The sequence below is a fragment of the Jaculus jaculus genome, chromosome 2 (assembly GCF_020740685.1).
Source record: "Jaculus jaculus isolate mJacJac1 chromosome 2, mJacJac1.mat.Y.cur, whole genome shotgun sequence".
Lineage (NCBI taxonomy): Eukaryota > Metazoa > Chordata > Mammalia > Rodentia > Dipodidae > Jaculus > Jaculus jaculus.
In genome coordinates this window covers 47490218-47502859 of record NC_059103.1, presented here as the reverse complement: position 1 = coordinate 47502859, position 12642 = coordinate 47490218, and the positions used below count along the sequence as shown (strand labels likewise).

The window sequence follows — 12642 nt, the reverse complement described above, 5'->3', positions numbered from 1 at the left end:
CCTAAAAAAGACTGAGTTCAGTGATTGCTTGATTCAATGATGCAAAAAAGTTTTCAGATATACAAATAACTTTCGGGCTGTATTTATGGATTCATGAAAGAGATTCTTAAAATTTCCAGTTATACTTTGCTGCATTTCTTGGGAACATTATGTATTATAATGACACCTGGGCACTTGGGGACCATTTAGGTTTTAGGACTAGGACCCCCTGTGTGTGGCCCAGATGTTCGCTTGTTGATGTTTAGTTGTTCATTTACCCCTAATTGTGCGATATAAATGATGACCTGAATAGGAAATTAATGCATTTAGCAGTCATTAAGTCAGTTCTAGATTAAGATTTGGTCCCAAAGGCATAATTATGTGCGCAGTAATCTGTGTGAGGACAGAGTCTGCACCATTCTGTGTGCACTTCTGAGGACAACTGTTTGTCTGTGGCTAATAGGCTACCACACTTAGTGATTTACAACGGGGAAAAAAATTATACCCATAATAATGAGACCCTTTCTGAAAGGGTTGGGACACAGCTTAGCAGACAAAGATTTTCTTTTCTTTTTTTTTAAAATATTTTTTGTTCATTATTTATTTATTTATTTGAGAGTGACAGACACAGACAGAAAGACAGATAGAGGGAGAGAGAGAGAATGGGCAAGCCAGGGCTTCCAGCCACTGCAAACAAACTCCAGACACGTGCGCCCCCTTGTGCATCTGGCTAACGTGGGACCTGGGGAACCGAGCCTCGAACTGGGGTCCTTAGGCTTCACAGGCAAGCGCTTAACCACTAAGCCATCTCTCCAGCCCCAAAGATTTTCTTTTATTTTAAATTTTGTTTATTTATTATTTATTTATTTATTTGAGAGTGGCAGACAGAGGGAGAAAGAGGCAGAGAGAGAGAGAGAGAGTGAGAGAGAGAGGAAGAGAGAATGGGCATGCCAGGGCCTCCACCCACTGCAAACGAACTCCAGACACATGCGCCCCCTTGTGCATCTGCCTAACGTGGGTCCTGGGGAATCGAGCCTTGAACTGGGGTCCTTAGGCTTCACAGGCAAGCGCTTAACTGCTAAGCCATCTCTCCAGCCCAACGATTTTCTTTTGCAACATCTCAGCTCTTCAAAAAAGAAAAGACTACAGGCCTGAACTGAAGATAAGCTTGTAGAAGCATGTCTGAGGTTGGTGATACATGTTTTGTCAAAGTGACAGAGATAAGGTTGTTTTCTGTTAGTGTTGCAGTGACCTTCTTGTTGCTGGGAAGAAACACCCAACTAGAAGCAACTCATAAGGAGGAAAGGGTTCATTCAGGTCAGTTTCCAGGGTAATTTTCACCATGTCAGGGAAATGTGGCAGAGCAGAGACTGGGCATCACATCTTGTCATGCTAGTTGGAAAGTAGCAGTAAGAGTGTGAGTGAGCTCTGAGCACCCAGTGGGTTAGACAAATAAACCTCAAGGTCAGCCCCCAGTGACACACCTCCTCCATCAAGACCCCTACCTCTCCAAGCCTCTACCATCTGAGGATTGAGTATGAGGCTGAATCGCAAACACAAGAGACTATGGGGGACATTTCATATTCAAACCACCACAAGTAGCAACTAGAGATAAGTAACCAAGAGAAAGGTAAATGATAGATTGTGGATTGAAAAGTACTCATATTAACCATGTATAGAACATTACCCTCTATGTTGTGGTCATTGCTTGGAAACCTGGATCCAAGACAAGCATAAGGATGAGATTTATAGGAACTGAATTACAATAATCATAGAAAATAATATATGACCACTGGTGAACAATATTGAGACTATAACAGCAGCTCCTACCCAATGGCTTCCTTTGCCAAGGTACAGTCTAGCTGTTTATATGTATCTTATGTCCTTTGTGCAATGACTTTGTGAGGTCTGTTACTCCCACTTTACATGTAAGAAAAATGTGGCTGAGTATGGAACCTTGGATAGCATTTATTTATTTATTATAGTTGTCAAGGTTTAAATTCCAGACCTCTAGCACTGAGCCCGAAATGTTTATCTAGGGAAAAAAAATGTCCAAGGTAAAATGTGGCTCAGGCTTCAGAACCATCTTTCTCACACCCTTGCCAGCATTTGTTCATTTGACTTTTCTGTTGATAATCATTCTGACCGGATTTGAGATGGAATCTCAAAGTAGTGTAAATTTTCTTTTCCCTGATTGCTTATCATGTTGAACATCTTTTTAGATGTTTATTGGCCATTAGTATTTCTTCCTTTGATACTACTCTGTTCAGTCACCAGCCCCAGTTTTTGAGTGGATTGATTACATTTTTTTAAAGTATTTTATTTATTGATTGATTTGATAGAGAAAGGAGAGAGAGGGGTGGGGGAGAGAGCGAGCGAGAGAGAGAGGAAGAAAATGGGCATGCCAGGGCCTCCAGCTACTGCAAATGAACTCCAGACACGTGTGCCCCCTGTGTATCTGGCTAATGTGGGTCCTGGGGAATCGAACCTGGGTCCTTTGGCATTGTAGGCAAACACCTTAACCTCTAAGCCATCCCTCCAGCCCTGGGTTGATTACATTTTTATTGCTTAGTTTTTTTCAGTTGTATATTCAAAATATAAACCTCTGTCAAATGTACAGCTGGTAAAAATTTCTTCCATTCTGTAGGCTGTCTGTTGACTCTGTTGATGGTTTGCTTAGCTGTACAATAGCTTTTTAGTTTCATGGGATCCCAAAGGTTGAGTGTTTGTCTGATTTCCTGGTTACTAGGTGTTCTTCAGAAAAGTCTCTCTCTAAAGCTATGTCTTGGCATGTTCTCCTTAGTTTTTTCTTCTAGACATTTTAGAATTTCAGGTCTTATATTGAGGTCCTTGATCCATTTGGAGTTGATTTTTGTACAAGGTGAGAGAAGAGGGTCTAGATTCATTCTTCTACATGTGCTTATCCAGTTTCTCCAGAACCATTTGTTGAAAAAGCTGCCTTTTCTCCAGTGTGTGTTTTGGCCTCTTTGTCAAAGATCAGGTGGTTGTAGTTAATAAAACTTATACCTGGGCTGGAGAGATGGCGTAGCAGTTAAGCGCTTGCCTGTGAAGCCTAAGGACCCCGGTTCGAGGCTCGGTTTCCCAGGTCCCACGTTAGCCAGATGCACAAGGGGGCGCACGCATCTGGAGTTCGTTTGCAGAGGCTGGAAGCCCTGGTGCGCCCATTCTCTCTCTCTCTCTCTCTCTCTCCCTCTACCTGTCTTTCTCTCTGTGTCTGTCGCTTTCAAATAAATAAATAAAAAATTTAAAAAAAATAAATAAAACTTATACCTGGATCTGCTGTGCTATTCTACTGATCCATGTATCTGTTTTATATTAGTACCATCCTGTTTTTATTACTGTGAGTTTGCAGTGTATCTTAAAACAGGTATGGTGATACCACCAGTAGTATTTTTTTTTTTTTTTTTTTGCTTAGGGTATTTTTGGCCATCTCAGACCTTTTGTGCTTCCATATGAATTTTGAAACTATTTTTTTTCCATTTCTGTGAAGAATGGTGCTGGAATTTTGATTAGAATTGCATTGAAACTATATATTGCTTTTGGTAGGGTGGCCATTTTCATGATATTCATTCTTTTGATTCATGAGCATGGGAGATGTGGTGGTTTTATTCAGGAGTCCCCCATAAACATGTGTTCTGAATGCTATGTCCACAGCTGGTGGCAGTTTGGGAATTGGCGCCTTGTGGAGGAGGTGTGTTGTTGAGGGTGGGCTTAAAGATATAGTCAGATCCTCCTCATCAGTGTTTGGCAAACTATCCTGCTACTCTTGTCTAACTGATGTTGGTTAGGAGACGATGTCCACCCTCTGCTCATGCCGTTGTTTCCGCCTGACATCATGGAGCTTCCCCTTGAGTATATAACCAAAATTGAACCATTTCCTCCCACAAGCTGCTTTTGGATGGGTGCTTTATGCCAGCAATGGGAAGTTGACTATAACAGGAGGTCTTTCCATCTTCTGTTTTCCTTAATGTCTTTCTTGTGTTTTAATGTTTTCATTGTAGACATTTTCCACTTTCTTGGTTTCTTGATAGTCCAAGATATTTAATTTTTTATGGCTATTGTAAATGTAACTGCTTCCCTGATTTCTTTTCCCCTATGTTTGGCATTAGTATATGCCAAGGCTGCTGATTTTTTTTTTTTTTGAGTGTGTTAATTTTATATAACATCACTTTGCTGAAAGAGTTTATCAGCCCTGGGAGTTTTTTGGTGGTGTCTTTTGGGTCACTTATGCACAGAATCACATCATATGCAAATAAGGCCAGTTCGACATCTTCCTTACCCATCTGAATCCCTTTCAGTTCCAGTTTTCTATGTGTGGAAATCTGGTTTTCACAGCATTATTTGTGTAAGATGCTGTCTTTCCTCCAACTTATGTTTTTGACACCTTTGTCCAAAATCAAGAAGCTGTAGCACTGTGGGTTTATTTCTGGATCCTCTATTTTATTCCATTATGCCTGTTTTTGTGCTAGTACCTTGTTGTTTCTGCTATTCTAACTGTCAGGTTATTTTGATACCTCTAGTATTGTTTTTTCTACTTAGGCTGCTTGGGATCTTTTGTGCTTTAATATTAACTTAAGGTTTTTTTTTTTTTTCATTTCAGTCCATGGAGAATGTTGTTGGAATTTTGATTGATGTTGTTTTTGGTAGAAACAGTCATTTTTCTCAAAGTAAGTTCTACCAGTCCACGAGCATGGGAGGTCTTTGCGTCTTCAGTTTCCTTCAGTGCTTTAAAGTTTTCATCATATAGTCCTTTCACCCCTTTGGTTGGGTTTATTCTTGGGCACTTGTGGCACTTGTTGGAGCTCTGCTGAATGTAATTTTTTTTTTTTTTTGTCTGAGTTCTTTCTCAGCAATTTTGTTGTGGATGTATGGAAGAGTTGCTGATTTTTGAATGTTGCTAAGGGTGTTTATTAGATCTAAGATTTCTGGAGAAGTCATTAGGGTCATCTAAATATAGGCTCATGCTGTCTGCACATAGGGAGAGTTTGATTTGTTTCTTTCCTTCTTTTACCCCTTTGTTTCTTTCTCTTGCCTTATTGCTCTAGCTAAGACTTATATTCAATAAGGGTGTAGGGAGTAGACACCATTGCCTCATTCCCAATTTGAGAAGAAATGCTTTCAGTTTTCCCCCATCTACTGTAACATTACTTGTAGGGGGTTTTTTTGTATGTAGATTTATTATGTCGAGGCATGTTTTTTCTGCTCCTATTTTCTTCCGGACTTTTATATTGAAGGGCTATTGAACTTTGTCACAAACTTTCTCTGTATTTCTCTGTATCTATTAAGTCTATTTGTGTCTGAATTACATTCATTTGCTTATGTCTACTGGACCACCCTTACATCTCTAGAATGAAATCAACTTGATCATGGTATATGATCCTTTTACTGTGTTAAATTCAGTTTGCAAATATTTTATTGAGATTTTTCTGTCCATGTTCATTAGGAAAATGTGTCTATAGTTTTCTTTTTGTTGTCCATGTCTGGTATTGGTATTACAGTAATATTTATTTCACCTCGTGTTTGTTAGTTCCTTTTTATTTATTGGGACACTTGAGGAACGTTGGTAATAGCTCCTTTTTCATTTCTAACTTTATTAATTTGGGTTCCTTCTTTCTTTCTTTGGGTTAATTTGGTTAGAGATCTGTAAATCTTGTTTATTTTTCCCACAGCCAACTCTTTTTTAAAATTACTTTTGTGTATTTTAAAATCTTTATTATATTAATTCCTTCCTTGATCTCTTTTATTTGTTTCCATTCTCAGCTCTTGATTTTATCTTGTTCACTTTTTAAAATAAGAATTTGAGATGTTTCTTTAAGTTTTTTGAGATGTCTCTAATTTTTTAATTGCAATCATTCATAGTTTCAGATATTAGAACTACTTATGCTGTATCACACTAGTTTACTTTTCTTTTGATCCTAGGAATTTTTTTCATATCCTCCCTATTTCTTTAATGCCTCACTAGTTATTCCAGAGTTTATTGGTCAGTCTGAAAATATGTGTATAGTTTCTGTGCTTTCCATAGCTGTTGGTTTCTAGTTTTATCCCACTATAACCTGATTAGTAACAAGAGGTCATTGTGGTTGTTTAATACTTGTTATGACTTGTTATTTGACTTATAATATGATCTATCTTATTATGCTTATTATTACTGCTGAGGAAAAGGTGTTTTCTATACATATTAGATAGAATATTCAATATACATCTGTTAAGTCCATTTATCTATGGCATAGTTTCACTTTGAAATTTATTTTGATTATTACTTTGGATGGCCTATGTAAAGTTGAAAATGGGTTATTAAAGTCACCCATTATTGTATCAGGACCTGTGTGACCTTTATTATTATTATTTTTGTTTATTTTTATTTATTTACTAAGAGTGACAGACAGAGAGAGAAAGAGGCAGAGAGAGAGAATGGGCACGCCAGGGCCTCCAGCTACTGCAAATGAACTCCAGATGCGCCTCCTTGTGCATATTGCGTGGGTCCTGGGGAATCAAGCCTCAAGCCAGGGTCCTTAGGCTTCACAGGCAAGCGCTGAACTTCTAAGCCATCTCTCCTGCCCCTGTGTGACCTTTTATGTCCATTAGTGTGGTTTTCAAAATTGTCAGCCTCAACATTCAATCCATATATGCGTCTGTGAATGTTATATCTTCTTGATGAATTGTTCCCTTTATTAATATGTAGAGACTGACTGATTTTGGTTTCAGATGTCAAAATAGCTACTCCAGCTTGTTTTTTACTTCTTTCTGCATAACGGGCTTCAATCTAGGTGTCTTTGCTGTGAGGTGTCGTTCATGGAGACAGCAGATACTTGGATCTTGCCTGTCTGCTGGCTTGGTCATTTAATTGGAGAGTTGTTGTCATTTATGTTTGAGGTGCTTATGATAAAACAGGTTTGCTACTTAATGTACTTTAGCTGTTTGTTTTTCTGGTTTGTTGGATTATTGTTTGTCCCCGCCCCCCAACTAGTATTAGGAGTCTGCTGGTTTATGGTGATGGGCATGACAGATTCCTTCTAGTCTTCCTATAATAAAATTAATTCTTTCTTGTGTTACTGTGATTAATACTGTCTTCCTCCATCTTCATCATTGCTGGCTTGGTGGTTGTGGATTGCTTCAGTTGGTGGTTATTTTGAGATGTCCTTATTTCATGTATGGCCATGCCACCCTGAATGCACCCAACTTCATCTAAAACGTCCTTCATTCTTTATCAATTTTAAAAGCAAGCTTTTCTGGATATAGCAGTCTTGGTTGATGGTTATTTACTTTCAGGGCTTGAAATATATCATTCCAAGCTCTTCTAGCTTCTAAGGTTGTTTACTGACGTATTTGCCTTTATATGTAAGTTGGTGTTTTTCTCTCTTTTTTGGGGGGGATGTGGGGTGTGTGTATGTGTGTGTGTGTGCGCGTGCACACAGATATACATGCTCCATGTGCAAAGGCCAGAGGAAGATGTTGGGTGTCCTCTCCTATCTCTCATCCACCTTACTTCCCAGAGTTAGAGTCTCATTGAACCTATAGCTTGCCGTTTTTCAGTTAGACTGGCTGACCAGAGATCCTTAGTAATCTTTCTTTTCTGCCACCCTCAGCACTCAGGTTAAAGGCATGCCTGGCCACGCCTAGATTTTTAAATATTAATTATAACAGGTTATTCTCTTTTATTCCCTTACCCCAGCTCCCGTTACCCTGGAGGCCCTCCTCAGTGGGGTTCTGGGATTCACTGTGGGGTCATGAAGGCCTCAGTCGGTCCCTGTGAGGTAGTGGGGACCATGACTCAGGATCCTCCTACCCACTCTGTGGCTCTTACCATCTTTTTGCCCCCTTTTCATCAATGTTCCCTGAGCCACAGCAGGCCTGTTGACCATCTAATTTAGTGTTGAGTTCTCTGTAGCCTCTGGATTTATGTTTTGATGGGGTTTGGTTGATCACCATGTTTGTCACCATCAACCTGGGGCTGGTTGTCGGGCTAGCATGAAAAGCAGCGTTCATGTTGCCACTTCCCCTGAAGTTTCTCCCTGGGCCTTGGTAGATGGAGTAGAGGTGACAAGTCTCATGGTGGGCAGTCAGGAATCTTCTTGTGTTATTAACAGATCTTGGTTCTTCCTCATTTTCTCTGCCATCTGTAAAATAAAGCAGATTCCCCAAGCAAGAATGAGAGCAGCTTGAGTTAAAGGCGGTATGCAAATTTGAGAGATTCCTTTTGGTATGCAAACCCACTCTTCCAGAGAGCAGTCCTCACTGTTCTTCTCTCTTGAGTCTGTGAGTTTCCTGACAGTGGGATTCTGGCTTGATTTCCATTAGCAGATATGAGTTCTTTTTCACTGAGCAGGCCGCACGTCCAATCAGAGAACCACTAGTGACCTGCGGAGGTGTGTGCCACTGCTGCACAAGTGTGTGCTTCTTGACTGGCTGCTTGATTGTGTAGTCTTAGGGTTTCCTGCTTGTTCATGCTGCTGGTGACTGTTTTCCTCCAGTGGCTTTTGCAGCACTAGGAGAACTAGTCAGCTGGGCGCTAGTTTCCCTTCCAGTTCCAGCATAATATTCTAATGTCCTGAGACCCACGCCTAGATTATTATGTGAGTGCTAGGGGGTCAAACCCAGGTCATCGTGCTTCCACAGCAAGCCCCAACCGAGGCATGTCTTCAGCCTCATTTATCTCACAGGGTTTTTTTCTAAGTTCTGTCTGTCTCTATGCTTATGTCTCTCTCTCTCTCTCTCTCTGTGTGTGTGTGTGTGTGTGTGAAATGTATACATGTATGTGTACAGATGTGCACGTGTGCAGAGGCCAGAGGAGTATGTTGTGTCCTCCTGCATTGCTTTTCTGCCTTACTTCTCGCTGGGTGGAACCTGGAGTTCGTTGTTTTTCGTTTAGACTGGCTGAACAGTGCACCCTAGCCACCCTTCTCTCTCTAGTCCCCACTCAACACTGCGGTTATGAGCACGTGTGGCAAGGCCCCAGTGTTTTCACTGGTGTTGAGGATTGAACCTGGGTCTTCATGCTTGCACGGGAACATGCTTTTACTCATGGAGACATCTCCCCAGTTCCTGTGGGAACCTTTCTACTGTAATTTCATTGCATAGATTTTCTATGCCTTTACTTTTTTTTTTTGTTTGTTTGTTTTTTTGCCTCAACTCCTCCTTCTATCCTGTGGATTCTTAGACTTGGTCTCTTCATCATATTTCAGACTTCTTGGAAGTTATTGAGCTCCACTGATTTTTTTTCATTATTAATATCTGAATGTGATATTATCTTTATCTTCTGTTCTGTTTCAGTGGTTCTGAATTTTCTTCTTCCTGCAAGGAGTGGCTTAGCAATAGGGTCTCCCTCAGTAATGGCACCTTTTGTTGTTTCAGCCTGGGAGGAAGGGAATCACAGTAGGTAGCAGGTCACTTTGGAGTGTCTGATTCAAGGTATCAATGCTGGTTTGTTTTTCATGGGGTTCTGTAGATGTCCCTGCCTTTTATTAGAAGCCAGACCATTCTCCCCCTGCCCCAATACTCCATTCACTATTCTAACATTGAAGCATATCATTTCCTTTGTAAATCTATGTTCAATATTTGTGGATTTTGCCTGTTTTCTCACTTTCTACTTTTTACTGTGGCTCTCTCTCCTGCCTTTTCATGGTTCCCACCTCATTTATTGCTCTAAGTCAGGTGTTTTCTTCCAGGTGTGAGGAGAGTACAGTTTGCCTGTACTCCACTATCTTCTTCCTCAGATTACATCCTTCTTTGTAGCTGGTATCCTGTGTAGACGTCTGTGGTGAGAACATGGATAAGTGGTAGAAGTGAAAATAAAACTCAACCCCAAAGTGCACAGACCTCATTGTCCCTCATGCTTTTGGATCACATGGCATTAAAGCAGTTATTTAATAGCTGGCTCTGCCAGGCACTGGCAATGCAAAGGCAATGATCTGTTCTGGACTCAAGAGACCTTGTCAGTGGGCAAGACAGAACAGTAGACTGGTCATGAAAACATGTTAATGCACAGTGTGTTAAAGGGATGCACAGGTTATTGTGAGAACATGGAGGTGCAATATTTAATTCTGAATGAGGATGAGGTGTTGGGGCAAGCTTCATAGTTGTGATGTAAAATTTCCTATTTTCAGAATAACTTAGTTATCTTTAGGAACAGTAAAAAAATAAACAAAATTTAATTGTCTTAGGAAAAATTTCAGTACTATAGGGAAATATAAAACATGGAATATAGTCCTGAACTTGGTGTTGAGAGGTTACATTGTTAAATTAGAAGCTTTGGCTCAGCTTATGCCTATAATTCCAGCCCTTGGGAGGCTAAGGCAGAAACTTACTGTGCGTTCAAGGCTAATGTGGGCAACATAGTGAGTTCCAGGCTATCCAGGGTTACAGAGTGAGACTTTGTCTCAAAAAGAAAAGTCTGAAGCTGGGCATGGTGGCACACGCCTTTAGTCCCAGCACTCGGGAGGCAGAGGTAGGAGGATCGCTGGGGGTTCAAGGTCACCCTGAGACTACATAGTGAATTCCAGGTCAGCCTGGGCTGGAGTGGACCCTATTTTGAAAAACCAAAAAAAAAAAAAAAAAAGCCTGAAAGGTTGGTTATACTTAAGTATAAAGAAGCGTTATTTAATTATTTATATATCAAAAAATATATATTTGTTTTTGTTTTTTAATTTTTTTTATAAGAATGTGTGAGCAAGAGAGAATGAATTGGCTTGCCAGGACCTCCAGCCACTGCAATCAAATTCCAGTTGTGTGTGCTACCTTGTGCACATGTGCAACCTTGCACACTTGCATCACTGTGTGTCTGGCTTATATGGGATCTGGAGAGTCAAACATGGGTCCTTAGGCTTTGCAGACAAGTGCCTTAATCTCTAAGCCATCCCTGCAGCCCTTATTTTATTTTTTAATGAAACTATAGTTTGCATCTTAGGACTTAGATTCAGTACCACATTTGTCTCATTTATGTTGCTTACATTGATATTTCATAAATTTATTTTCAGGAATGGTACTGAAAAAACATATATGGTCCATGAAATATAAATAGGATTATGTCTATTTCTGTATTTATTTTCTCTACTGCAGATCACAAAACGATGTTCAAAGATGTGAGTGACTATATAAGATAGACATGACTGGTTACTGCTATCTGTTTTCATTTTTATTTACTTATTTGAGAGTGACAGATAGACAGAGAAAGAGAGAAAGAGAGAATGGGCTCATCAGGGTGTCCAGCCACTGCAAACAAACTCCAGATACATGCGCCGTTTTGTGCGCCTGGCTTACATGGGTCCTGGGAATTGAGCCTCAAACTGGGGTCCTTAGGCTTCACAAACAGATGCTTGACCCCTAAGCCATCTCTCCAGTCCTACTTTTGTCTTTATTAAGGATGAAACAAGGTAGACTGAGGTTAGCATTTGCAGGAGCATTTAGTGTGGACTGAGTACAAATGAGCTTTCCATTTTGAAACAGATGTCGTGTATGTTGGTGGGTGTTCTCATTATGGGGTTTTCTCAACATCTAGTCATTATGCTACTGGGCTCAGCTGCAGTACCATGAACTAGTCCCTGGCATGGGACACTGGCAAAGTTTACCTGTCAGAGTTGGGCATGGAGAGCAGAAAGAAAGGTCAGGTGCAAGGTTGAGACTGATGTAGGCCCTAGTGAGGATACCAGGGTTCCAGGGCCAAATTATGTGGTGCGGAAACCTGGCGGGGCAAGACTTAGGGAGAAATGATCCAGAGCAGAGGGTTCACCGTGCTCCTGACAGTGAGGCCACCTTCCCCTTCATAACTCTGCTCTCCGTCATATCCTCTCCCTCTCTCCATTAGTCTCTCTTTTAATTTGATGTTACCATCTTTTTCTCCTATAATGAGGGTCTTATGTAGGTATTACATTCTACTTTTATGTTCTTCTTTTGTCTGCCTCTTCCTCTCTCTTCTAGTGCATGTATTTCTCAGGTAAAGATACATTTCTTCACTCAAAGGAACACAAGTAGCTAATTATGGCTCCTAATAGCTTTTACTTTAGTTCGTTGACTTTTTTAAATGAAGATTTACTGAATGCTTATATATGCCAGGCCATGTTCTAGACTCTGAGAATTCATCAGTAAAACCAGACAAACAAAAACCTCCCACTTGCATACAGCTTACTGGAAAAAGAAAGCAAACAGTATTATGTGCATGTTTGAGTGTAAAATTAAATGGGAAAACTACAGAAAAGGATGGCAGCAAGGGCCTGGGTTGAAACTTCCTTCGAGACTGTAAGCCGAAACAAAAACTTCCCTCCCATCAGTGGCTTTTGGTAGGGTGCTTTATCTCAGCAATGGCATAAGAAAACTACAGAAGAAAAATTGGCACCAATGGAATGGGTTCTTTACTGCTAGAAACCTGACTATGTGGCTTTTGGCCTTTTGAAACTGATTTGCAGGAGGAATGTGGGAGTATTTGAAACTTGGTCTAAGAGATGCCTTGCAATTTTGAAGGCAGAATTTGATGAACCATTCTGGTCAAAGTTGAAAGAGTTAAGTGCAGAGAGAATTGTGGACTGTGAGGTTTGGCTTCGGAGAAAAAAAGAGTTTTGCCTGGAGAGGGCTAGAGGCAGTTTGAGTGAGAGGCTATCTGTGTTCTGCCTGTGTCTTGACAACTTGAGCAGGGTTGAGTTTAGAAGAAAT

At 40.4% G+C, this 12642-nt stretch overlaps 1 protein-coding gene across 5 annotated transcripts in view; it reads left to right on the top strand.

The window, feature by feature from the left end:
- Ldlrad4 (low density lipoprotein receptor class A domain containing 4) overlaps positions 1-12642 on the top strand; it is a 435013-nt gene that overhangs the window by 203498 nt on the left and 218873 nt on the right. The gene's annotated exons all lie outside the window — the stretch shown is intronic.